The following is a 24,969-nucleotide window of genomic DNA, read 5'->3' as shown; positions in this document are numbered from 1 at the left end:
CAAATAGTTTGATACCCTTGGATATTTAACTCCCAGTCGTGACCATCCTTTAACCATGTTTCAGTAATGGCCACTAAATCATAGTCATTTACGATGATTTGTGCCACCAACTCATTTACTTTATTCCGAATACTACGAGCATTCAGGTAAAGTACACTTATGTTGGTTTTTTTACCTCTGTTTTGAATCTTAACATCTCCAGTTTTATTCCTTTTGTTATTACTGGGCCTATTCACTGTGCTCCCCTCAGTCACTGTACCTTGTACTGTCGCCCTTCTGGATTTCTGACTATGTCTTCTCTGCCTTGCACTTTTCCCCTTACTTCCTTTTGTTTCTGTCCCTGTTTTACTACCTTCCAACTTCCAGCATTGGTTCCCATCCCCCTGCCACATTAGTTTAAACCCTCCCCAACAGCTCTAGAAAACACCCCCCCCCAGGACATCGGTTCCAGTCCTGCCCAAGTGCAGACCGTCCGGTTTGTACTGGTCCCACCTCCCCCAGAACCGGTCCCAATGCCCCAGGAATTTGAATCCCTCCCTCTTGCACCATCTCTCGAGCCACGCATTCATCCTATCTATCCTGACATTCCTACTCTGACTAGCTCGTGGCACTGGTAGCAATCCTGAGATTACTATCTTTGAGGTCCTACTTTTTAGTTTAACTCCTAACTCCCTGAATTCCGCTTGTAGGACCTCATCTCTGGTTTGAGGAAAGAATTCAGGGTTGGAAGTCAGGCTTCCGGTGCATTTAAATATATTGGTTTGGAGATCGGACAGACTCAGTTAGGGGCAACTTTACGTCAGCAATCTTACTTGGAAAGCATCAGTCCAATAGTAATTAGTCGTGGCCGGGTTTCACAAAAAGACGCAATGGTTTCGAAGATAGAAAAAGAGCAACTGCGAAGTTTAATTGGGCAACTGAACTGGTTAGGAAGACAGACTAGACCGGACGTGAGTTTTGATGTTTTAGAGTTGAGTACAAAGGTGAATGATCCCAAAGTGGAAAATATAATAAGAGCAAATAAAGTGTTGGCCAAACTAAAAACGCAGGAGTGTGTTTTGAAGTTCCCTCTTTTAGGTGATCCTAGGCATTTGAAACCCATAGTTTATAGCGATGCGTCCTATGCAAATTAATGTGATGGAGTTTCAAGCGCAGGAGGTTTTATAATTTTTCTTTTGGGGAACAATGGTAAATGTTGCCCTCTTGTGTGGGAAACAAAGAAAATAAGGAGAGTGGTCAAAAGCACTTTGGCTGCTGAGACATTAAGCTTAGTAGAAGCGGTGGATATGGCCTTTTATATAAGTCAGATATTGACAGAAATTTTAGGATTAGAGGATTTAGGTAATATACCTATTGACTGTCACATTGACAATAAATCTCTGTGGGAAAATGTGCACTCTGCAAAAAGTGTCAATGAAAAGAGGTTATGGATAGACATCGCACGTTTAAAGCAGATGTTGGACAGAGGGGAAATAACAAAAATTAAATGGGTTGACAGTAGCTTTCAACTGTTTCACGAAAAGAGGGGCTAGTTCACAGAAACTTTTAGATATCGTGAATGAAGGGCGCCTGTTTCTGTGAATGTTTTTTTTTCTTCTACTTAAAAAAAAGGGGAATCAGGTGTGTGTTTTAGTTTCTTGAAATTTTGTTTTTACCTAATTGGTTTTTTTTTTCTCCAAGGAAGGGGAGACTGTTAAGTAATGGGTTAAGAGACATTGCAATTAGTTGTCTCATTTATGTTAAGTGTTCAATGATTGACACTGATATGTAAAGGAGCTTCAGGTGGACTCTGGAGCTTGTGATGATCTGTAGAGTTCTGTGCAGAGTGAGTTTGAACCATTAAAGGTGTGTTGGTGAAAAAGGAGCTGAACTCTTGCCTCTTCATACCACAGCATCTAGTACATGTTAACATTGCGCCACCATGCTGCTCTCTTTCCCCAGGTTTCTTATACACTGATACATAGCCCAGGTCTCACTGAAGTACAGGGTTGTGGCGACAACTGCTCTGTACAGTGGAACTATTGTTGACTTGCGGAGATCTTTGTTGCCAAACACTCAATGCCGTAGTTTGTAGGCGGCTGATCTGATGTTGGATCTGTTAGTCATTGGTGGCCTTCTGAGGTCAGGCTTCGGAGTTCTGAGAAGTGCTCAACATATTCCAGAATGTCTCCTTCAAAGTATATGGAAGGTTGAGATATTTGGCCAGGTATGGGTTTATTATAAGAGGTATAATTGTTTTGGAAGTGTTAACATTTTGGAAGTTTGTACTGACATGGAATAAATGAACTTTTCTTTTAAGCATTTATAACATTTCACTTTGTTAAAAATTGAGATAAAATACGGTCTGTCACTGAAAGAGTCTAGTTAATTATTTCACAAATTGGGACAGTTCAAAAATGCACCTATACCCAGTATAATCAGATATTTTGTAACTTGCCACAAAGACTCAGATAAGATATTTCATTTTGAGCTTTTGGTTTGGCACAGACACAAATCTTGATGTTTGCAAAAATGTTAAACCAGAAGGCAGGCTGTTATTAAACAAAACAAAATACTGCCAATAGCCATTGAAGGTGTTAATATGATAGAATTAGATAAACACCTAAAAAAATAATTATTTCTAAAGAGAGAAAGAGGATTAGGGTGGATTAGTTTCCAAGTAGATCAGACACAGACACAATGTTGCATCTTTCCATACTGAATTGTTTATGATTCAATGAAGCATCAGGTGAATTTTTCCTGCAAAAGTTAACAACCACCACCTAGACTTTGGGAGGCAACACGTAGGTGGAGTTGGCACGTTGGGCGGCTCCTGCTAGAGCTTTCGTTTCATTGGCCCTTTTCACCGAGATTTGGGGGAAATTTCATGATTTATCTCTAGAAACGTCAGGATAACTAAAGGATGTCGAAAGACCAACTCAAAAATACAGGACGTAAATGAGCGAGCGATAGTCTGCCTGAGAGCTTGAGTTTTGTGCAGGGTGCTGCTGGTGGAAAGATGGCAGGAGCAAGCTCGCTGGTTGAGGCTGTGCCCATTACGGAGGATAAGTAGGCTGAGGTGATGGTGGAGAGAGAGAGAGAGAGAGATGGGGGGGGGAGGGGGAAGGCCGTGGTATTCCTATATGCCAAGACATCACGGTGGAATTGGCAAGACGGCAGGCAGCCTTCATCAGGGCGACGGCAGCATTGTACAAAAGTTAAGTGCAGTTTAGGGTGGTTTATCCGGCAAAGTTGAAAGATAAAGACTCCAAGGACTATTATTTTGAGATAGTTGGACGGCAGAGGAGGCAGAGGCGTTCGTGAAGGTCGAAGGACTGGGACTGAACTGAGTTTGGAGTTTTTCTCATGTTGTGGTTGGGAAGGAATGGTTTTGGTACACTGGGGTAATATGTTGGGGTTTGTTCCTGTTGTTTGGGGGTCTATTTGGAAGGACTGGGTGTGGGGGAGTGGTGCATTTATGTTGGTTTTTCGCTATTGCAAGAGACCCACTTGAGGGTGATGGAGAAGAAATCTTGGAAGTGGATGGGAGATATTTGGAGGATCCCACTACAGAACTTCTGGTGAATAGAAAGGAATTGCAAGCATGGTTTGACTGTCTGTCTGCATGGTAAGTGGTATAGCAGTTGAGGCGGGCGAAGGGGGTAGTATAGGAATATGGGGAGAAGGCCAGTCATTTGTTGGTGGGCCAGCTCCATCGGCAAGCAGCCGCGCAAGAGATTGTTCGGGTCCGGAAAGGTGCAGGGGAGCTGGTGGTGGCACCAGAACAGTCGAACAAGGCATTTATTATAATAATAATAATAATCGTTATTAATGTCACAAGTTGGCTTAAATTAACACTTCAATGATGTTACTGTGAAAATACCTTAGTGCCACACGGGTATACCGAGGGAGAATTCAGAATGTCCAATTCACCCAACAACACGTCTTTCGGGACTTGTGCAAGGAAACTGGAGCACCCGGATTAAACCTACGCAGACACAGGGAGAATGAGATTCCGAACAGATAGATAGTGACCCTTGCGCTGTGTAGCTACAGTGCTAACCACTATGCCACCGTGCTGTCCATGGAGTTTTATAAAAAGGTTGTACAGGTCGGAGCCCCCGGGAGATGAGGCAGATATAAGGGATTTCTTGGGGGGTTGGAGTATCCTATGGTAGGAGAGGGCAGGGCTGGAAGAGCCAGTGGGGAGTGAGGAGGTACGGGCAGTGATAGGGAACGGGCAAGGCACCAGGGCCGGATGGGTTTCCGGTGGAGTTTTGTAAAAAGATTTTGGATAGGCTGGCGCGGCTGTTGGTGGAGATGTGTGAGGATGTGGAGGCTAAGGGAGCACTCCCGGGGGCGATGGAACAGGCATCCATTTTGTTGTTGCTAAAAATGGATAAGGACCAGGTGAAGTGCAGGTCGTACAGGCCAATATCTCTGCTACTTGTGAGACTGTATAAGGCTCTGGTCAGACCCCATTTGGAGTATTGCGAGCAGTTTTGGGCCCCATATGTAAGGAAGGATGTGCTGGGCTTAGAAAGGGTCCAGAGAAGGTTCACAAGAATGATCCCTGGAATGAAGAACTTGTCGTACGAGGAATGTTTGCGGACTCTGGGTCTGTACTCGTTGGAGTTCAGAAGGATGAGAGGGGATCTTATTGAAACTTACAAGATACTGTGAGGCCTGGATAGAGTGGACGTGGAGAGGATGTTTCCACTTGTAGGAAAAACTAAACTAGAACCAGAGGACACCATCTCAGACTAAAGGGACGATCCTTTAAAACAGAGATGAGGAGGAATTTCTTTAGCCAGAGGGTGGTGAATCTGTGGAACTCTTTGCCACAGAACGCTGTGGAGGCCAATTCACTGAGTGTCTTTAAGACAGAGATAGATAGGTTCTTGATTAATATGGGGATCAGGAGTTATGGGGAGAAAGCAGGAGAATGGGGATGAGAAAATATTAGCCATGATTGAAATAGCGGAGCAGACTCGATGGGTCGAGTGGCCTAATTCTGCTCCTATGTCTTATGGTCTAAATGTGGATGCCACGATTCTTGCCAAGGTTTGGCGCTTAGGTCGAAGGAGTGCCTTCCGCAGGTGATTGGGGAAGATCAGGCCGCGTTCATAAAGGGTAGCCAGTTGTCTTTGAGCATGCAGCGTTTGTTAAACGTGGTGTTCTCCCCATCAGAAGGGAGGGAGCCGGAGCTGGTGGTGGTGCTGGACACGGAGAAGGCATTTGATTGTATAGAGTGGAGTTACTTGTATGCGGCGTTGAAGGGGTTTGCAATTGGGCCCAAGTTTGCGATGAGGGTTAAATAGGGAACCAAAGGCGAGTGTGCACACAAATGAGGTCAATTTGGGTATTTTCAGTTATGTAGAGGAAAGAGGAAGGGCTGCCTCATGCCCCCCTCCTCTCCTGTTTGCATTAGCAATAAAGCCCTTGGCCACTGCACTGAGATGCTCAGATAAATGGAAGGGTACAGTGAATGGGGGAGCATAGAGTGTCTTTGTATACTGTTGATTTGTTGTTGTAGATCTCAAACCTGGGTTCTAAGGTATGAGATAGAATTAGGCTGCTCAGGACATATGGGGTTTTTTCAGTTTATAAACCGAATCTGAAAAAGAACGAATGCTTTTTGGTGTCTTCTCTGGGGACAGGAGCTGGCTTGGGGGTGTTGCCTTTTCAGGTGTCAACTACCCACTTTAGATATTTGGGGGAGCAAATAGCTCGAGACTGGGCCTGGCTTCGTAAATGGCACTGTTCCAGTTGTCATGATATGCAGACACACACATAATGATATACAGACAAGCAGCTAATGGACACAGAGAACAGGACACGACCAATAAGCAGGCAGGACACTCAGGGGTGGGATCTGACTAACACAACACCAATGGCCCCAGGGAAATATTCGGGGATTCCGGTGGTGGTGGCCATGCTGAAGATATGGTGACAATTTTGGTAGCACTTTAGGTTAGGGGCTTGATCAAAGCTGACGCTGATTTGGGGGAATCATGTGTTCAAGCTGGCGAGGCTGGGTGCTGGGTTTCAGGGATGGGAAGAGCAGGGGTGGGGAAAATAAAGGGCTTATTTCTGGAAGGGCGGATCGCGAGTTTGGAGGAATTGATGGAGAAGTTGGGATTCCGTGGGGTGGGGGGGCGTGTTGCTGTAGCTAAAGGTGGTACACAGAGCACACCTGACAATGGCAAGGATGAGCCAGTTGTTTGAGGGGAGGAGAAAACTTGTGAACGGTGTGGGAAGGGCCCGGCCAATCATGTCCATATGTTCTGGTCCTACCTAGAAATTCTGGAGGTTGTTTTTCAGCACCATGTCGCCGATCCTGCACTTTGATTTGGAGCCCAGTCCCCTGGGGACCATATTTGGGGTGTTGGACTTGCCAGAGCTGCAGACAGGAGCGGGTGCAGATGATTACCCGCAAGCAGGTCCTGTTGGGGTGGAGGTCAGCTTCTCCGCCCTGTGCCTCAGTTACAGCTGGGGGACTTTATGGACTTCCTGTACTTGGAAAAGGTGAAGTTCATTGGGGGGGGGGGGGGGGGGGGGGGGGGGATTTCACAAGAGTTGGGGTCTATTTAGATTACACTTTAATGAGTTGATTACTATCAGCTGTCAAGGGGGGGGGCGAGTTTGTTTTGAGTTACGGGAGTTTTGAAGGAATGGGGGGTGGGGAAGAGGAGGGTTATGTTAATTTGTGCTGCATATTCGAAATGCTAAAATACTAAAAGTGGAATAATTTTTTTTTTTTTTATAAACAACCACCACATGATAAACAGACTGAAATGCAATCTGAAAATATTTAGGTTTACTGGCCTGTATATTTTTGACAGCCATCCAATATAAATTTGCATCTCTTTATATGTAAACATCCAAAAGTACATAATGACACCCAACTCTACCTCATTACCTCCACTCCCGACCCTTCCATTTTTTGATTTGTTGGACTGTTTGTCCAATATCCAGTATTGCATGAGCTAAAAAGTTCATCCAACAAAATTATATATTGGGAAGACTGAAGCCGTTGGCTTTACTCCAGAATACAACGCCTGGCCACTAACTCAATGCCTCGCCATGGCCAGTGTCTGAGGCTGAACCAGACTGTTCACAACCTTGGTGCCATCTCTTTTTTTTCCCAATTAAGGGGCAATTTAGCGTGGCCAATCCACCTACCCTGCACATTTTTGGGTTATGGGGCTGAAACCCATGCAAACATGGGGAGAATGCGCAAACTCCACATGGCCATTGACCCAGGGCCGGGATCGAATCCGGGTCTACAGCGCTGTAGGCAGCAGTGCTAACTACTGTGCCACTGTGCCGTCCTCTTGCCACCATATCGGACTCCCAGAAAATTTTCTGACCATATAACTGCTCCATCGCTGAGACGGACTATTTCCACCTCTGTACCATCATTTGTCTCCACCACTGCCTCAACTGATTTGCTGCTGAAATCCTCATTCATGCCTTTGTAATTTGAGTTTTGCCTATTTGAATGCTCATCTGTCCAGTCTCCAATTTTCCACCTTCCATAAACTTGAGCTCATCCAAAATTCTGCTGGCCATATCCTATCTTGCACCAAGCCCCAGTCACCCATGCTCACTATTGTACACTGGCCTCCATTTCAGCACTGCCCCAGTTTTAACATTCATATACACTTGTTTTCAAGTCCATATATTGTATTATACCGTCCTACCACCTATCCCATCCAGCCCTACAACCCTCTGTGCTTTTCCAATTCTGGTCCCTTTCGCATCCCCAATTTTCAAAACTGCATGATTGGTGGCTGTGCTTTCAGCTGACTCAGACCAAAACTCTGGAATTGCTTCCCTAAAATCTCTCCTCCTTTATTACACTCCTTAAAGCTCTCTCTTTCACCAAGCTCTTGGGTCATCTGGCTTAATATCCCTCATAAGAGGAGACAGTGGTATAGCAGCAATGTCACCCTTGACCAGTAATCCAGTGGGCCCAAGTAAGTTCTGTGGGGGCAGGGGTTCAAATCCCACCATAGGAGGACATTCTAGTCAATGAATGAAATCTGCAAGTCACTGATGGTCTCAATTGTTTATGGTGACCATAAACTCAATTGTTGTGAAAACCCATTTGGTCACCAACAGGAAGTAAATCTGCTATCCTTGATCTGGGATTCCTAGACAGCCACCCAGTGCAAGGACAAGAAATGCTGGCTTTGCCAGCTTCACCCACATCCCATAAGAGAACAAACACTGTGGCTCCGTGCTGTACTCTGCTCTTATGAAGTGTATTAGGTTGTTTTAGGTTAAAGGCACAATATAAAATGTTGCAAGCTGTTGCTATTGTAGCATAATATGCAATCTAAACTGAAGTGGAATCTTACAACTTGAAATTTTACGATATTATTTGAAACAATAACAGTCCGTCTTTAGCAGATGTGCTTGTTTCCCAGGACTGACAGCAATGGAAAATGAAAATCGCTTATTGTCACAAGTAGGTTTTAAATGAGGTTACTGTGAAAAGCCCCTAGTCGACACATTCCGGCACCTGTTTGGGGAGGCTAGTACGGGAATTGAACCGTGCTGCTGGCCTGCTTTGGTCTGCTTTAAAAGCCAGCTATTTAGCCCAGTGTGCTAAACCAGCCAGACAGCCTGTTTGCTATATGCGTGCTGCTTCCCAGTTAGCGTATTTCTTCAATGGAATTTTAATCTATCATACAAAAATAATACTTGCATCTTTAAAAATGACTTCAAATTAAAAATTTACATCAACATTTTCCCCCATCTACGTGCTGCCTACGGGCAAAGAATAATTTTCCAGAGCTAATCCCCACTCGGCCACTCCCATCAATCTTGGCCAAGCTGCCCGATTGTTTTGCCAACATCTCTGTGAATGAGAATTTTTTTTCCAGAAGACCAAAACAATTGTTTTCTGCCACACAGCAAGAGAGTGGACAAAACCAAGGGATCAATTGGGTCCACTTTAAACATTCTAGCCATCGGCAAGATCGCGTTTCCACCTAGGCAATGCTGCCCATTGCTGCTCCTACTTCATGCCCACTAACATCATCTCTACTCAATTTCACCACTCTCTTCTCCCCAAACTCCAACTCATCCAAAATTCAGCCACCTGTATCCGAAGTTTTGCTTGCCCATGACCATTTCCCCCACTGACTTGCACTGGTATGCTGTTGCCAAATTGCATCAAAATCCTTGTTGCAGGGGCAGCAGGGTAGCGCAGTGGTTAGCACAGCTGCTTCACAGGGCCACGGTCGATTCTGGGTCACTGTCCGTGTGGAGTTTGCACATTCTCCCAGTGTTTGCTTGGGTTTCACCCTACAACCCAAAGATGTGCAGGGTAGGTGCATTGGCCATGCTAAAATTGCCCCTTAATTTGAAAAAATTAATTGGGTGCTCTACATTTTTTAAAAAAAACCTTGTTGAAAACTTAAACTCAACTGTGAAGATAATTCAATGAGTATAAGCACCGAATGAAGCCATTCAAACTTTGATCTACTTTGCACACCCAAAGCTCTGTTACCCAATTCCTCCACGATCATCCTCAACTGGTGCGACGACAATAATCTCTCCCTCAATGTCAACAAAACGAAGGAGATTGTGTAGCCACCTGGGGTGGCCACGTCCCGATTACAAAATGGACACTTGCAGAGAATGAAGGGGAAAATGGACAATGCTGAGAAAGCAAGCAGGTGCAAGGTTTGTCTGTGGATTGGAGTTTGCAGCTCCCAGGCAAGACCGATACTGCCAAACCATTAGCATACTAATGAACCATCTCCGGGGACAAAAGAGAAACATTTAAGTAACGATACTAAAGCAGACACCCCGGCGCCAGAGGAGACTAGAACCAAGCAGGCCAACGGCCACCTAGGGCCGGCAATCAGGGCAGCCACCCTTTATTGAAGGAAATCGATACCAATGATCAGGATACGGTCCAATATTTAGCACCAAGTTCAAGGACCATCCAAAAGCGTGCGAAGCCCCCTTTGGGTATAAGAAGAAGCCCCCAAGAGAAAATCGTTCTTCTTGGCCTTGGCTCTCAGCGACGAGAGACCTGCCTAGCAGCTGTACCAGAACAAACAAGTCCAAAGTCAACGCACGCTACGAGATAGACGCTCCTAGCTACTATTCCGTACCAGCTCGACCCCAGCAGCCTCAGAACCGGACAACGGCCATTGTTCCTCTGACTGAGTGGGTGCCCGAAGCTAAGTATAGGCTTTAGTAGTAGTGATAGTTTAGTTGGTAGAGTTTGCGCATGAGTATAATTGACAGCGTGTGTAAATAAATGAGCATTGATTTGAAACTTATTAACTGGTGTATCGAGTCTTTGATCAGTATTCAGTTTTGAACCTTGTGGCGGTATCGAAAAGATACCTTGCGACTCTTGAGCAAGCATAATTAGAATTAAGGACGGCGACCATATTAACCGCCATAACCAGAGCCAATTAAAGAGGGAACATAACAAGCAACAATTGTCATCGACTTCAGGAAGCATATTAGAGTACATGCCCCTGTCTCCATCAAGGGGAACGAAGTAGAAAGGGTCGAGACTTCAAGTTTTAAGGTGTACAGGTCAGCAACAGCCTGTCCTGGTCCCCCGCATGCCGACACTATAGTTAAGAAACCCCACCAACGACTCTACTTTCTCAGAAGACTAAGGAAATTTGGCATGTCAGCTACGACCCTCACCAACTTCTACAGATGCATCATAGAAAGCATTCTTTCTGGTTGCATCAGCTTAGTATGGAGCCTGCTCTGCCCAAGACCGCAGGAAACTACAAAAGGTTGTGAATGTAGCCCAGTCCATCACGCAAACCAGCCTCCCATCCATTGACTCTATCTATAATTCCCACTGCCTCAGAAAGGCAGCCAGCACAATTAAGGACCCATGCACCCCAGACATACTCTCTTTCACCTTCTTCCGTCAGGAAAAAGATACCAAAGTTTGAGGTCATAGAACATAGAAAAGTATAGCACATGTACCAACTGACTCAAGAACAGCTTCTTCCCTACTGCCATCAGACTTTGAATGGACCTACCTCGTATTAAGTTGATCTTTTCTCTACACCTTGATATAACTAACATTATATTCTGCAGTCTCTCCTTCCTTTCCTTTTGTATGGTATGCATTGTTTGTACACCATGCAAGAAACAATACTTTTCACTGTATACAATAATAAATCAAATTATAAAGCGCAGCATGCCCCTCTCACCAATCACCCCTGCACTTGCCTATCTACATGGGCTCCCTTGGCAACACCTTGACTTAAAAATTGTATTCTTATATTCAAATCCACACCGTCACGATAACCTCCTTCCACCCTACAACCTTCCAAGGTCCCAGCGCTTTTACAATTCAGGTCTCAATGAACAAAGAAAAGTACAGCAGAGGAACAGGCCCTTTGGCCCTCCAAGCCCGTGCCAACCATGCTGCCTGACTAAACTACAATTTTCTACATTTCCTGCGTCCGTATCCCTCTATTCCCATCCTATTCATGTATTTGTCAAGATGCCACTTAAATGTAATTATCGTCCATCCTCGATTTCCTTTGCCAGTTGTGCCTTCAGCTGTCTCGTCACTAACTTTTTTCTTGTCCCTTCCTTTAACTAGTTCCTCAAAATCCTCTCAATTTGACTAAGCTTTTAGTCATGTATCCTAACATGAGCTTTAATGGCAAATGTTGTCTGTTAATGCTCCTGTGAATCACATTGGAAGTATTTAGTAGGCTATATAAATGTAGGTTGTTGTTGTGGAGGGCAGCAGTTACAGGGGTAAAACAAACCAAGACGAAATCAATCCCAACGTGGTCCAGATGCAAGCTACCTCGCATTTCAATGGCTGTTTCGTCTTACAGGCGGTTAAGGGACCATCGAAAACGTTATTCACAAGGCCTAAAGTAAACCTACAATTTCACCTCAAATTAAACCAAAATATTTGGGGATGTATATTTAAAGTAAACGTAAAATGAAAACGTTGCGATTTTAAAAAAATCTTACATGCCCATTAAAGAGAATCAGAGAGCTATCAACATTCAGGGATAACGCCGGATTGGGGGGGGGGGGGGGGGGGTAAGGGAATGAGAAAGGTTTCCTCTTGGGCGAGTGGGATTTTCTCAGGCGAGGGTTCACAGACGGTCCGGTCCAACAGTCCCGGGTTTGATGTGCCGCCTATGCTGCTGCTACTGCACTACATCTTTACAGGGCGCTGTGAGGGGAAGAAGGGCCGCCTCTCGAAATGGTGGGGACGAGAATGTTACTACTGTACTTCTGAGAAAGAAACATTTCATTTCTTCACATTCCATCAATCCACTCGGATACATTTAGCAACAATGCGCTGAGAACGCTACGTCACTCAGCTGCAGCGCACATGCGCGGCCGGCCGGCTTCGCCGTGTATTCCCGGGCGGGCTGGACGGAAGCGGCAGGAGGAGGAGCGCGCGCAGAGAGAGAGAGCGCGCGCGCTACCGGGAAAAGATGTAGCAAACCTTTCACTCCGGCCTTGTCGACGGTGACTTTACTCCTGAATTGCAAAGTGTTTCTTTTTTTTTGAGGGAATGAAGAAGGCAGGGAAATCCCAGATAAGACCTTTGCTGACTGGAACCCCGCTTCGTCACCTCTTCCTCCACCACCATGTGTCCACGTTAGGCTTCAGCCTCCCGAGCTCTTTACTGAGTTTCCCAGGCAGCTGCAACCAATCGCTTTGCTCCTTCAGCCTGGGCGCAAAGGGAGGATTCCGCGCGGTCCCGGCACCCCATATCTCCAAACGGTCCCCTTGACTGACTTAATTCTCTGTTCTAACTGTCTCTTTGCATGGCTACGATGCAAGAGTGTCGAGTCGCGGGCTTCATTTGACAAACGCAACGTTTCTGGTGTCGACAATAACGGTACGAATTTAGAGGGTAAGGTTGCGCATGCCCGCTTTAATACTATAGATTTCCGTTTGGTGAGAGCAGAAAAGGGGAAGCGCTTTTTCGTTTGTGTGTCAGGGAGGGTTGTGCCATCTGCTGCCTCTTGCCCCACTGAGGAAGCAATTCAAACATTCTCATTCTGGACCCTGTAATAAAATGAACCATTTTCCGCAGGTGCCGCCTTCCAATATTGCATCAATTAGGGCGTTTGTAGTCCAGCCGAAATTAAGCTTTGCATCCGATTTGGAGGAATAAACTAGGGCAAATAAAACGTATTTGATTGGGAGGACTCCTTTGGGGACTGATAATCCTCCATAATTAGATTGAAAGGATTTGTGGAAGGGGACAATAATCCAAAGGTGAAAAACACCCAACTGGAAAAGAGCCAATTTCAGTGATTTGTGAAGGGACCAAGCTTGGGTGGAGTGGAAGCAGAGGATGGCCAAGAAAATAGTAAATTGCAGGCCTTCAGTGCAGAAATAGTTTGGGTCCAAGTCAAGCATACTCCCATAAAGAGGAAAGACAGGGCCACCCAAATTTAGAGTGCCCTAGAATCATAGAATGCATACAGTGCAGAAGGAGTCCATTCAGTTCGTCAAGTCTGCACCAACCCTCCAAAAGAGCACCCCACCAATGCCCACTCCCCCACCCCTATCCCTGTAACCCTACCTAACCTTAGGACACTAGGGGGCAATTTAGAATAGCCAATCCACCTAAAATGCACTTTGAACGGTGGGAGGAAGAAATGAATGAATATTAAATAAAAGATTTATGACTAATGCGAATTAAACAACAGAAACAAGCCCCATTACAAACATTTAAGATGGAAAAGAATATAAGAAAGGCAACGTGAGAGTTATAGTAATCTTTATTAGTGTCACAGGTAAGCTTACATTAACAATGCAATGAAATATTGTGAAAATCCCCTAGTCACCATACTCCGGCGCCTGTTCGAGTACACTGAGTGAAAATTCAGAACGTCCAATTCACCCAACAGCACATGTTTCGGAACTTGTGGGAGGAAACTGGAGCACTTGGAGACACGGAGAACGTGCAGACTCCGCACAGACAGTGACCCAAGCCGGGAATTGAACCTGGGTCTCGGACGCTGTGAAGAAGCAGTAAATTAACCTACAGCACAAAAGCGAATCCAAAAATCTATCATCAAGATAAAAAGTAAAATGGGTAGTTAAAGGAATGATGAGGTTGATGAAGAGCAATAAATGAAATCCTTTAGCAGAGACAGCGGCTTGACTGAGGTATTGAATACTTTATATGTGCCTTCATAAAAAAATAGGATGAATTTAATGTTGCAGTAGAGGAAGGGTGAGTGACAATAGTGAATTGGATGAAAATAGAAAAGAGGTGCATCATTCAAAGTAAACAAGTGAAGCAGTCCATGGACGACTCCACTGTTGCTAAATTAGCGTACTTTTGTTTGACATTCAGAACTGGATGAGCAAAACAAAAATGGGACTTAAAGTTGCTAAATCTCCTGAACCTGATGATTTACATCTTTAAGTTATTGAATGATGTGGCTGTTGAGATAGTGGATGCATTGGTGTTCATCTTCCAAAATTCTATATATTCTGGAACAGTTCCTGCCATTTGGAAGGTAGCGAATGTTACCCCACCTTTTAAGAAAGGACGGAGAGAGCAAACAAAGAATTCGCCTGAAATCAAGGGTTATAGAGAAAGGGCAGGAAAATGGACATGAGGAATGTCGGATCAATCATGATGCTATTGAATGGCTTGAGGGGCCGAATGGCCAACTACTGTTCCTATTTCTTGTGGTCTTACATCTGTAGTAAGGAAGTTGCTAGAATCTATTGTCAAGAATGTGATAACTGGATACTTAGAAAATAATGATAGGATTGGACTTTAGAATTTTTTGATACCATAACTAGCAGAAAAAAATAAGGAGGAATCCGTGGATATAGTGCATTTGGATATTTAGAAGACTTTTTTTAAAAAATCATGTATGGAACGTACGTGACAATAAATCTAAATCTAAGAATTTTAGATCCCACACAGGAGGTTAGGAAACAAAATTGGAGCACATGGGATTGGGGGTCGTATACTGACATGGATAGAGGATTGGTTAAAGGCAGCAAAAACAGAAAAGGAATAAACGGGTCATTCTCAGGTTGACAGGCTGCAAATAGTGGGGTACCGCATGGATCAATGCTTGGGATCCAACTATTCACAATCAATTCAATGTTCTGGATGTGGGGACCAAATGTAATATTTCCAATTTTACTGATGACACAAAACTTGCTGCGAATGTGAGTTGTGAGGAGGATGCAAAGAGGCTTCAAGGGGACTTAGACAGATTAAGTGAATGGGAAGGAACATGGCAGATAGAATATAATGCAGACAAATGTGAAGTTATCTATCCACTATGGTAGGAAAAACAAATATGAGGATTTCTTAAATGCTGAGAGATAGGGAGGTATTGATGTCCAAAGGTGCTTGGGAGTTCTTGCTCATGAGTCACTGAAATCTAACACGTAGGTGCAATAAGAATCTGTAAAATGTATTTATTCATCTATGGGATGTAGACGTCACTGGTCTAGGACAGCACTTATTGCTGATCCGTAATTGACCTTGTAGTGGTGAGCCACCTTTTTGAACTGCTGCAGTCTATATGTGAAAGGAACACTTACAGTGCTGTTAGGAAATGAGTTCCAGGAATTTGATCCAGCAACAGTGAAAGAACATCAATATATTTTCAAATCAGGATAGTGTTTGACTTGGGGGGGAACTTGCAGGTGGTGGTATTCCCATGCATTTGCTGCCCTTGTGATTTAAGGTGATATAAGTCACAATTTTGGAAAGTGTTGTCAAAAGAAAAATTAGGAAGGCAAAGACTATGTTGACTTTTATTTGAGTACTAGAGTAAAGAAGCAGTTGTATAGACCCTTGGTGAGACCGCACCTGGAGTATTGTGCACAGTTTTGGTCTCCTGACCTAGGGAAGGATATACTTTCCACAGAGGATGTGCAGGGAAGGTTCACCAGACTGATTCCTGGGATTGCCCTATGAGGAGAGTTTGAGGAGACTGGGCTTGATGCAAAAAGGATGATTCCTCCAGCTGGAGGAGGCTTAGAAACAGAGAACACAGTCTCAGAATAAGGAGTAGGCCATCTGAATTGAGATGAGGAAGGTTGCCTTCACTCTGCAGGTGGTGAATCTTTGGAATTCTGCACCCCAGAGGGCTGTGGAAGCTCAGTCATTGAGTATGTTCAAGACCGAGATTATTATATTTCTAGAAATTAAGATGTCAAGGAATATGGGAATAATGGCAGTAAATGACATTGAGGTAGAAGGTCAACATGATCTAGTTGAATGGAGAAGCAGGCCTGAGGGGCCGAATGGCCTGCTCCTACTTCCTATGCTCCACCTTGACACTGCTGGCCAGAATTTCACATTCTACCCTTATAAACTCAAGGCCATCTAAAATTCTGCTTCCCATACGCTTATTCCACCAAGTCCGTTTCCCTATTCACCGGTATGCTCAGCGAGCTAAATTGGCTCCAAAGCAACACCACAATTAGAAAATTCTTATCTTTTTTTTTAAGTCCAATTATTTTCGTCTTGCCTCCTTATCTCTGCTCCGACCCCCTTTTAAAAAAATAAATTTGGAGTACCCAATTTTTTTTTTCCAATCAAGGGCAACTTTGCATGGCCAATTGACCTACCCTGCACATCTTTTTGGGTTGTGGGGGGTGAGACCCACGCAAACACAGGGATAATGTCCAAACTCCACATGGACAGTGACCCGGGGCTAGAATCGAACCCGGGTCCTCGGCGCCGTGAGACAGCAGTGCTAACCACTGCACCATCGTGCTGCCCACTGCTCCTACCCTCTTAAATATCTGGTGTTGTAAGACTTCTTACTGTGCATTTAAAGGGACAGCACGGAATGGATTTGGCGAGAGTACAGGTCCAACATTTTCCCTTTAGGGTGAAATGCAGGAGCAACAAGTCCAGAGAACCCTGGATATCTAGGAATATTCAGGTCTAGAAAGGAAGGAAAGTAGAGGCTTTTAAAAGGTACAAAGGGATCAACCTGCCTTGTGGAGTATAGAAATTGCAGGGGGAACTCAATAAAGCAATTTGGAGAATAAAGAGGGAGTGGATAAAATTAGGGAAAATCTCAAGATGTTACATAAGTATATCAAGGGGAAGAGGAGAACCAGAGAAAGAGTAGGACCAATTAGATACCAAGTGGGTAATGTGTGTCATGTGAGAGTACCTTTAAGAAATGTGTGTTTAAGAAATGTACCTTTAAGGAATGGGTGTTTATCAGTGATGTCAGAGTGTGGGTGGGGCTGGGCTGTCTGTCAGCTTTTTACTTTTGTTTTAGGCTGTTTGCTGCAGGGTGTGTTTTAGTTTCGTTTTCAGTGTTGGAGATGTAGCCAGAGAGAGCAGGTGCATTGTTGATCTCTCTGCAATCAAAAGACTATCTCTTGATCATTTGGTGAATTCAGAATTATAAATGTTCTCAGTAGTGAATGTAAACCTAATGTGCTTCTGTTAAAAGGTGTTTCTTTTGTCTTCTGGATGTTGTTTGGGAAGTTATTAAGGATTACTTAGTGTTGTAGTCTTTGGGGGTTGTATTTGAATTGATGGTTGCTAAGATGTTCAATATGTTTTTAAAAGATTAACTTGAGTTCATAGAATAAACATTGTTTTGCTTTAAAAAAAACTTTTCCATTTCTGCTGTACCACACCTGTAGAGTGGGTCACGTGCTCCCCATATCACAATCTATTAAAAGTTGTGGGTCAGGTGAACTCCATGATACACTTTGGGGTCCTCTAAACCCTGGCCCATAACATGTGTGTGGCTAGCCGGCTGACATTGGTAGGGTCTTAAATGGGTACTTCACATCTGCCTTCACTTTGGAGAAGAAGGATGTGGTGCAGAATTCAGGCAGAGGGACTGTGAGGTTCTTAAGCAGTTTGACACAGGGAGTGAGGAGGTACTGGAGATTTTGGCAGGCTTAAAAGTGGGCAAACACCCAGGTCTGGATGAGTTGTATTCCTGGCTGCGGTGGAAGACAAGGGAGGAAGTTGCAGGGGCCTCTTTTTTTCATAGAAATTTGTAGTACCCAATTTATTTTTTTCCAATTAAGGGACAATTTAGCATGGCCAATCCATCTACCCTGAACATCTTTGGGTTGTGGGGGTGAGACCCACGCAAACACGTGGAGAATGTGCAAACTCCACACGGACAGTGACCCGGGGCCGGGATCGAATCTGGGTCCTCAGTGCTGTAATACAGCAGTGCTAACTACTGTGCCGCCCCGATGTTGCAGGGGCCTGACCCAAATTTTTAATTCTTCTCTGGCCACAGGAGAGGTACCAGAGTACTGGAGGACAGCTTATGGTGTTCCACTTTTCAAGAAAGGTGATAGAGATAAACCAGGTAATTGCAGACCAGTGAGTCTTACATCAGTGGTAGGGAAACTATTGAAGAAAATTCTAAAGGACAAGGTTAATCTGTACTTTATCTGAGGAAGGAGCTGCGCTCCGAAAGCTAGTGATTCAAAACAAACCTGTTGTGCTTTAACGTGGCAAGACCATGAGATCTGGAATTCCCCATCTTCGGACTGGCATGTTGGTGGTGGAGTTTGTTTCAGATGTCTCACTCTTGGAATAGGAACAGGAGAGCATTTGGGCAGCTTCCTTCAAAACTGAGCAGCCCTCTTCAGGATACACTCTGCTCACCTTGTATGGGGAAAGGGATGGAAAAGGTGCCCTAAAAATAATCAGTTCTATCCCCAACCTGGCTGTAAAACTTCATCCAGCAGGCTCATCTACCTGCAGTCAGAAAATCAAAGTTAAACTGAATTTCAGAACCTGGAATGTATGGACCCTCATGGATAATGAACAAAACAATCGACTGGAATGGAGAACTGCCCTTGTTGCCCATGAACCCAGGTACTTCAACATTGGTGTCACTGCCCTGCAAGAGACCCAAAGAGCAGGCGAAGGATGGTAAAGGAAGATTGTGGTGGTTACAACTTATTTTTGGAGAGGAAACCCCCAGGATCATCCCAGGACATTTGGGATTGATTTTGCCATCAACCAACTCTGAGCTCTCTATCGGCTTCAACATGGGCTTTATGACTCTCCATCTACAATTTGCCGAGAACCAGAAGGCAATGATTGTGAGTGCTATGCTCCAACCCTTGATGCCAATGATGAGTCCAAAGAAGGCTTCTACTCCACCCTGGACACCATACTCTCCAACATTCCTAAGGAAGATAAGATCATACTCCTTGGGGACTTCACCACCAGGGTTGGAAAGGACTCCCAAATCTGGAAAGGAAGAAGTTGGGAATTGCAACTCCAACAGGGTTCTCTTGCTCACCAAATGCGCGAACAACCAACATATCGCTAATTCACTTCCACTAAAAAGACAAGTTCAAGATTTCCTGGAGACATCTATGATGAAAGCACTGGCACATGATCGACATTGTCATCTCAAGCTGTAAAGAAACCTTCAGCTACAATAACAGAAAACACCAAGACTGGTTCAAAGAGAACAACCACACCATCCAAGATCACAACCACAAGAAGAGGAAAGCTCTCCACCTCTGGCAAATGACATAACCAAGAAGACAGAGAAGAGCACATCAATTAGCCAAAGCAGAGGTACAAGTAGGAACAAGGGAAATCAAGAACCAATGGTGGACTGAGAAAACTAGGGAGTTACAACTCCTTGCTGACAAGTATGTCACCAGGGGCTTCTTCAGTACCACCGAGGCAACATATGGACCCAATACATCAGGTCACAAACTGGTGCGGAGTCCAGACGGAACCCTCTTGGGAAACAAAGAAAACATCAGCCTTTGATGGAGAACGCTTCAAATAACTCCTCAACTGTGATACAACCATAGGTGAGGACATGTTTACGGAGATCCCCCAACCCCCCATCAAAGATGATCTTGGACTCCCACAAGTGTGGATGAAGTCAAAGCCACCATTAAACACACAAAGAATGGAAAAGCTGCAGGAGTGGACGGGACTGCAGCGACGATTTATAATAATCTTTATTATTGCCACAAGTAGGCTTACATTATCATTGCAATGAAGTTACTGTGAAAATCCTCTAGTCACCACACTCCGGCACCTGTTCAGTTACACTGAGGGAGAATTCAGAATGTCCAAATCACCTTACAAGCACGTCTTTTGGGACTTGTGGGAGGAAACCGGAGCACCCGGAGGAAACCCACGCAGACACAGGGTGAACGTGCAGAATCCATACAGACAGTGACCAAAGCTGGGAATTGAACCCGGTTCCCTGGCACTGTGAAGCAACAGTGCTAACCACTGTGCTACCGTGTCGCCCAGGATTTTCAATCTTGGAGAAGAGATCACGTCATCAGCACGGTAGCATGGTGGTTAGCATAAATGCTTCACAGCTCCAGGGTCCCAGGTTCGATTCCCGGCTGGGTCACTGTCTGTGTGGAGTCTGCACGTCCTCCCCGTGTGTGCGTGGGTTTCCTCCGGGTGCTCCGGTTTCCTCCCACAGTCCAAAGATGTGCGGGTTAGGTGGATTGGCCATGCTAAATTGCCCATAGTGTCCTAAAAAGTAAGGTTAAGGGGGGGTTGTTGGGTTACGGGTATAGGGTGGATACGTGGGTTTGAGTGGGGTGATCATTGCTCGGCACAACATTGAGGGCCGAAGGGCCTGTTCTGTGCTGTACTGTTCTATGTCTATGTTCTATCTCCATCAGCTGCTGCTGAAAATGTGGGACAGATGCGGAGTCTCCGGATGAGGGTTAAAGTTCCGAATGTAGATGAGGAGCTCGTGGAAGGCCTGAGGGGCCCAATTGGGATCAGGGAGGTGATAGACGGATTGCGGATGATGCAATCCGGTAAGGCCTCGGGACCTGATGGATACCTGGTGGAGTTCAACAAAAAGTTTTCTGGGTTACTGGGGCCACTCCTGGTAAGGCTATTAATGAGTCTAAGGAGTTTGGAGTGCTCCCCCAACGTCCTCACAAGCATCGATCTTTCTAATTTTGAAGCGGGATAAGGACCCAGAGAGCTTTACAGCTTTTGAACATAGACGCTAAATTACTGGCAAAGGTTTTGGCCACACGGATAGAGGACTGTGTCTCGGAGGTAATCGAGGAGCTTCAGACGGGATTTGTGAAGGATAGGCACCTGACGTCCAACATTAGATGGCTCTTAAATGTTATAATGATGCCAGCAAAGGGGCGCACGGTTGAGGTGGTAGTAGCCATGGATGCAGAAAAGGCCTTTGACCGGGTGGAGTGGAAGTACCTATGGGATATGCTAGGCAGGTTTGGGTTCGGGCAGGGATTTGTGGATTGGGTCCAGTTGCTATACCAGGCTCCGGTGGCGAATGTAAGAACCAACCGGGTCCGGTCAGAATATTTTAGTCTTTGTAGGGGTACAAGTCAAGGATGTCTGCTCTCCCACTGCTGTTTGCCCTGGCCATAGAGCCCTTGGCAATGGCCCTTCAGTCATCGAATGTCTGGCGGGGGATAGTGAGAGGGGGGGGTGGAGCATAGGGTCTCGCTCTACGTGGACAATTTACTCCTTTATATCATAGACCCGTTGAGGAGATGGCTGGAATTATGGAGGCACTGGAAGAATTTGGGTGTTTTTCAGGCTACAAGCCAAATATGGGAAAGAGCGAGGTGTTTGCGATTCAGGCACAGGGCAGGAAAGGAGTTTGACGGAGTTACCGTTTAAAGTGGTGGGGAGGAGTTTCAGGTATTTGGGGATTCAGGTGGCTAAGGATTGGGGGCAGCTTCACAAGTTAAATCTGGGCAAAGCGGTCGATCAGATGAAAAGGGATTTCCGCAGGTCGGACATGCTCCCGCTGACACTGGCGGGGAGGATGCAGACGGTGAAGATGACAGTTCTCCCAAGGCTGCTGTTCTTTTTTCAATGTCTCCCGATTTTTGTCCCGAAGGCCTTTTTTTAGGAAAATGAATGTGGTGATCTCGGGTTTTGTGTGGGCTGGTATAACCCCCGAGGGTGAAGAAGGCACGCCTGGAACAGGGTCACGGCTTGGCCCTCCCGCGTTTTATTAACTATTACTGGGCGGCCGACATATCGATGGTCAGGAAGTGGGTAGTGGGGGAGTGGTCGGGTTGGGAGCAAGTAGAGGCGGCATCTTATAAGGGCATGAGCTTGGAGGCTTTATTAACAGCGCCCCTGCCGTTCTTGCTGGCTGTGTACTCCACAAGCCCGGTGGTGATGGCAGTTCTGAGGGTGTGGGGACAATGGAAACAGCACATGGGATTGGAGGGGGCGTCAGTGTGGTCACCAATTTGTGATAATCGCTGTTTTGTTCCTGGGGTGCCGGATGGGGGCTTTAGGAGGTGGCAGCAGGCAGGGATTGAGAGATTTGATGATCTCTTCATTGTGGAGGGTTTCCCGAGCCTGGAGGCATTGGAGGAGGAGTTTGAGTTGCTGGGTGGGAACAGAGTTCGGTACCTGCAGGTACAGGACTTTGTTCGGAGGCAGGTTCCAAGCTCTCCTCGCCTCCCACTGAGAGGACTACAGGATAAGGTGATGTCAAAAACGGGAGTTGGGGAGGGGAGGGTCTTGGAGATATATAAGGAATTGATGGAGTGGGAAAGGGTCCCAAACGGGGAGGTGAAGAGGAAGTGGGAGGAAAAGTTGGGAGGGGAGTTGGAAGTTGGAATATAGGAAAAGGCATTGAGGAGAGTTTATTCATCCTCGTTGTGTGCCAGGCTTAGCCTGATCCAGTTCAAGGTGGTTCATAGGGCTCATATATGACTGTGGCCCGGGTGAGTAGGTTTTTTGAGGAAGTGGAGGATAGGTGCAGACTCTTTGGGGGAAGCCCGGCGAATCATGCACATATGTTCTGGGCGTGTCCGAAGTTGAGGGGATTCTGGCAGGGATTTGCAGACATCATGTCAGAGGGTGACTCCGAGTCCGGAAATTGCAATATTTGGGGTATCGGACGATCCGGGGGCCCAGAGGGGGGAGGGAGGCCGATGTTCTGGCCTTCTCCTCCCTGGTGTCCCGGAGATAGATTTTGCTGGGATGGAGGGACTCGGAGCCTCCAAAGTCAGGAGTGTGGGTCAGTGACATGACAGGGTTTCTCAGTCTGGAAAAACTTAAGTTTGCCTTGAGAGGTTCAACCCAGGGGTTCGCCCGGAGGTGGCAGCCGTTCATCGACTTCTTTAAGGGAAATTGAACGTCAGCAGTAAGGGGGGGGGGGGGGCATGGTAGTGTAAGACAAGGACAGCGAACTTAATATAAGGGTAATCAGGAGATAGAGCGGGGGGGGGGGGGGGGGGGGGTAGTAGGTTATGTTATTTTAATGTTGTAGCGTTTGTCGGCCCGTTCGTTTAAGAAATGTTAAATTGGTAAAACTGTGAAAATTACAAATGCTTCAATAAAATATTTTCTAAAAAAATAAGAAAATGTGGGACACAGAAGAAATTCCCGCTGACCTCAGGATGCCATCATTGCCACCATTTTCAAGAAAGGAGACAAAGAGGACTGTGGAAAATACCGAGGAATCTCCCTACTCTCAATCCCTGGGATGATCATCACCCGAATCCTTGCTATCGTCCTCTCGCAGTCTCTGAACAAATCCTTCCAGAAAGCCAGTGTGGCTTCCAACCAAACCATGGACCAGCGGACATGATTTTCCCTGCTCGGCAACTTCAAGAGAAATACCAGGAGCAACATCAACCACTGTACATGGCCTTCATCGATCTGACCAAGGCTTTGACTCAGTCAGTCGGGATGTGCGATGAAAGACTCTGTCAAAGCCGGTTGTCCAGAGAAATTCATCAACATCCTCCGACTCATCCATGACAAAATTCAAAATGACATTCCTCACCACGGTAATAAAAGAGAAAACTTTCCGGTCAAGATTGGAGTCAAACAGGAATGTGTCATTGCCCCCACCCTTTTCTCCATCTTCATCTCCACCATCTTTCACCTTCCAAGAGCAAGCTTCCCAGTGGGACATCATCTACAGGATAGACGGAAAACTTTTCAACCTCTCCCAATTGTAATCCACGAAGAAAGCGACACTGACATCGTTCATGGAACTTCAGTACACAGATGACATCGCCATCTCCACTCTTCAGAAGAGAATCTCCGAGCCACGCCTCAACCTCAAGAAGACTCAAGTCCTTTACCAATGCCCAGGACAAGATCCGGTCTCTCCCTCCGTCAAGATCAACAAATAAAAAATCTCCCAAATGTGGGACATTTCCCATACATAGAACATAGAACGATACAGCGCAGTACAGGCCCTTCGGCCCTCGATGTTGCACCGACATGGAAAAAATCTAAAGGCCATCTAACCTACACTATGCCCTTATCATCCATATGCTTATCCAATAAATTTTTAAATGCCCTCAATGTTGGCGTGTTCACTACTGTTGCAGGTAGGGCATTCCACGGCCTCACCACTCTTTGCGTAAAAAACCCACCTCTGACCTCTGTCCTATATCTATTACCCCTCAATTTAAGGCTATGTCCCCTCGTGCTAGCCACCTCCATCCGCGGGAGAAGGCTCTCGCTGTCCACCCTATCTAACCCTCTGATCATTTTGTATGCCTCTATTAAGTCACCTCTTAACCTTCTTCTCTCTAACGAAAACAACCTCAAGTCCATCAGCCTTTCCTCATAAGATTTTCCCTCCATACCAGGCAACATCCTGGTAAATCTCCTCTGCACCCGTTCCAAAGCTTCCACGTCCTTCCTATAATGAGGCGACCAGAACTGTACGCAATACACCAAATGCGGCCGTACTAGAGTTTTGTACAACTGCAACATGACCTCATGGCTCCGGAACTCAATCCCTCTACCAATAAAGGCCAACACACCATAGGCCTTCTTCACAACCCTATCAACCTGGGTGGCAACTTTCAGGGATCTATGTACATGGACACCGAGATCCCTCTGCTCATCCACACTACCAAGAATTTTACCATTAGCCAAATATTCCGCATTTCTGTTATTCTTTCCAAAGTGAATCACCTCACACTTCTCCACATTAAACTCCATTTGCCACCTCTCAGCCCAGCTCTGCAGCTTATCTA

General features: G+C 45.6%; 1 protein-coding gene across 2 annotated transcripts in view; it reads right to left on the bottom strand.

The window, feature by feature from the left end:
- The window catches only part of acsl1a (acyl-CoA synthetase long chain family member 1a), a 295,407-nt gene extending 282,501 nt beyond the window's left edge, over window positions 1-12,906 (bottom strand). Inside the window, exon 1 of one of the 2 annotated variants that reach the window (XM_038805668.1) lies at window positions 12,464-12,906. The gene's annotated coding sequence lies outside the window, so the exon portion shown is untranslated. The remainder of the gene's footprint in view (window positions 1-12,463) is intronic. The other variant, XM_038805664.1, reaches the window with a different exon arrangement.
- Between the last annotated feature and the right edge of the window lie 12,063 nt (window positions 12,907-24,969).

Source organism: Scyliorhinus canicula, chromosome 8 (genome assembly GCF_902713615.1).
Source record: "Scyliorhinus canicula chromosome 8, sScyCan1.1, whole genome shotgun sequence".
NCBI classification, from domain to species: Eukaryota; Metazoa; Chordata; class Chondrichthyes; order Carcharhiniformes; family Scyliorhinidae; genus Scyliorhinus; species Scyliorhinus canicula.
The sequence above is the reverse complement of the archived record's forward strand: the minus strand, read 5'-3'. Positions and strand labels throughout refer to the sequence as shown.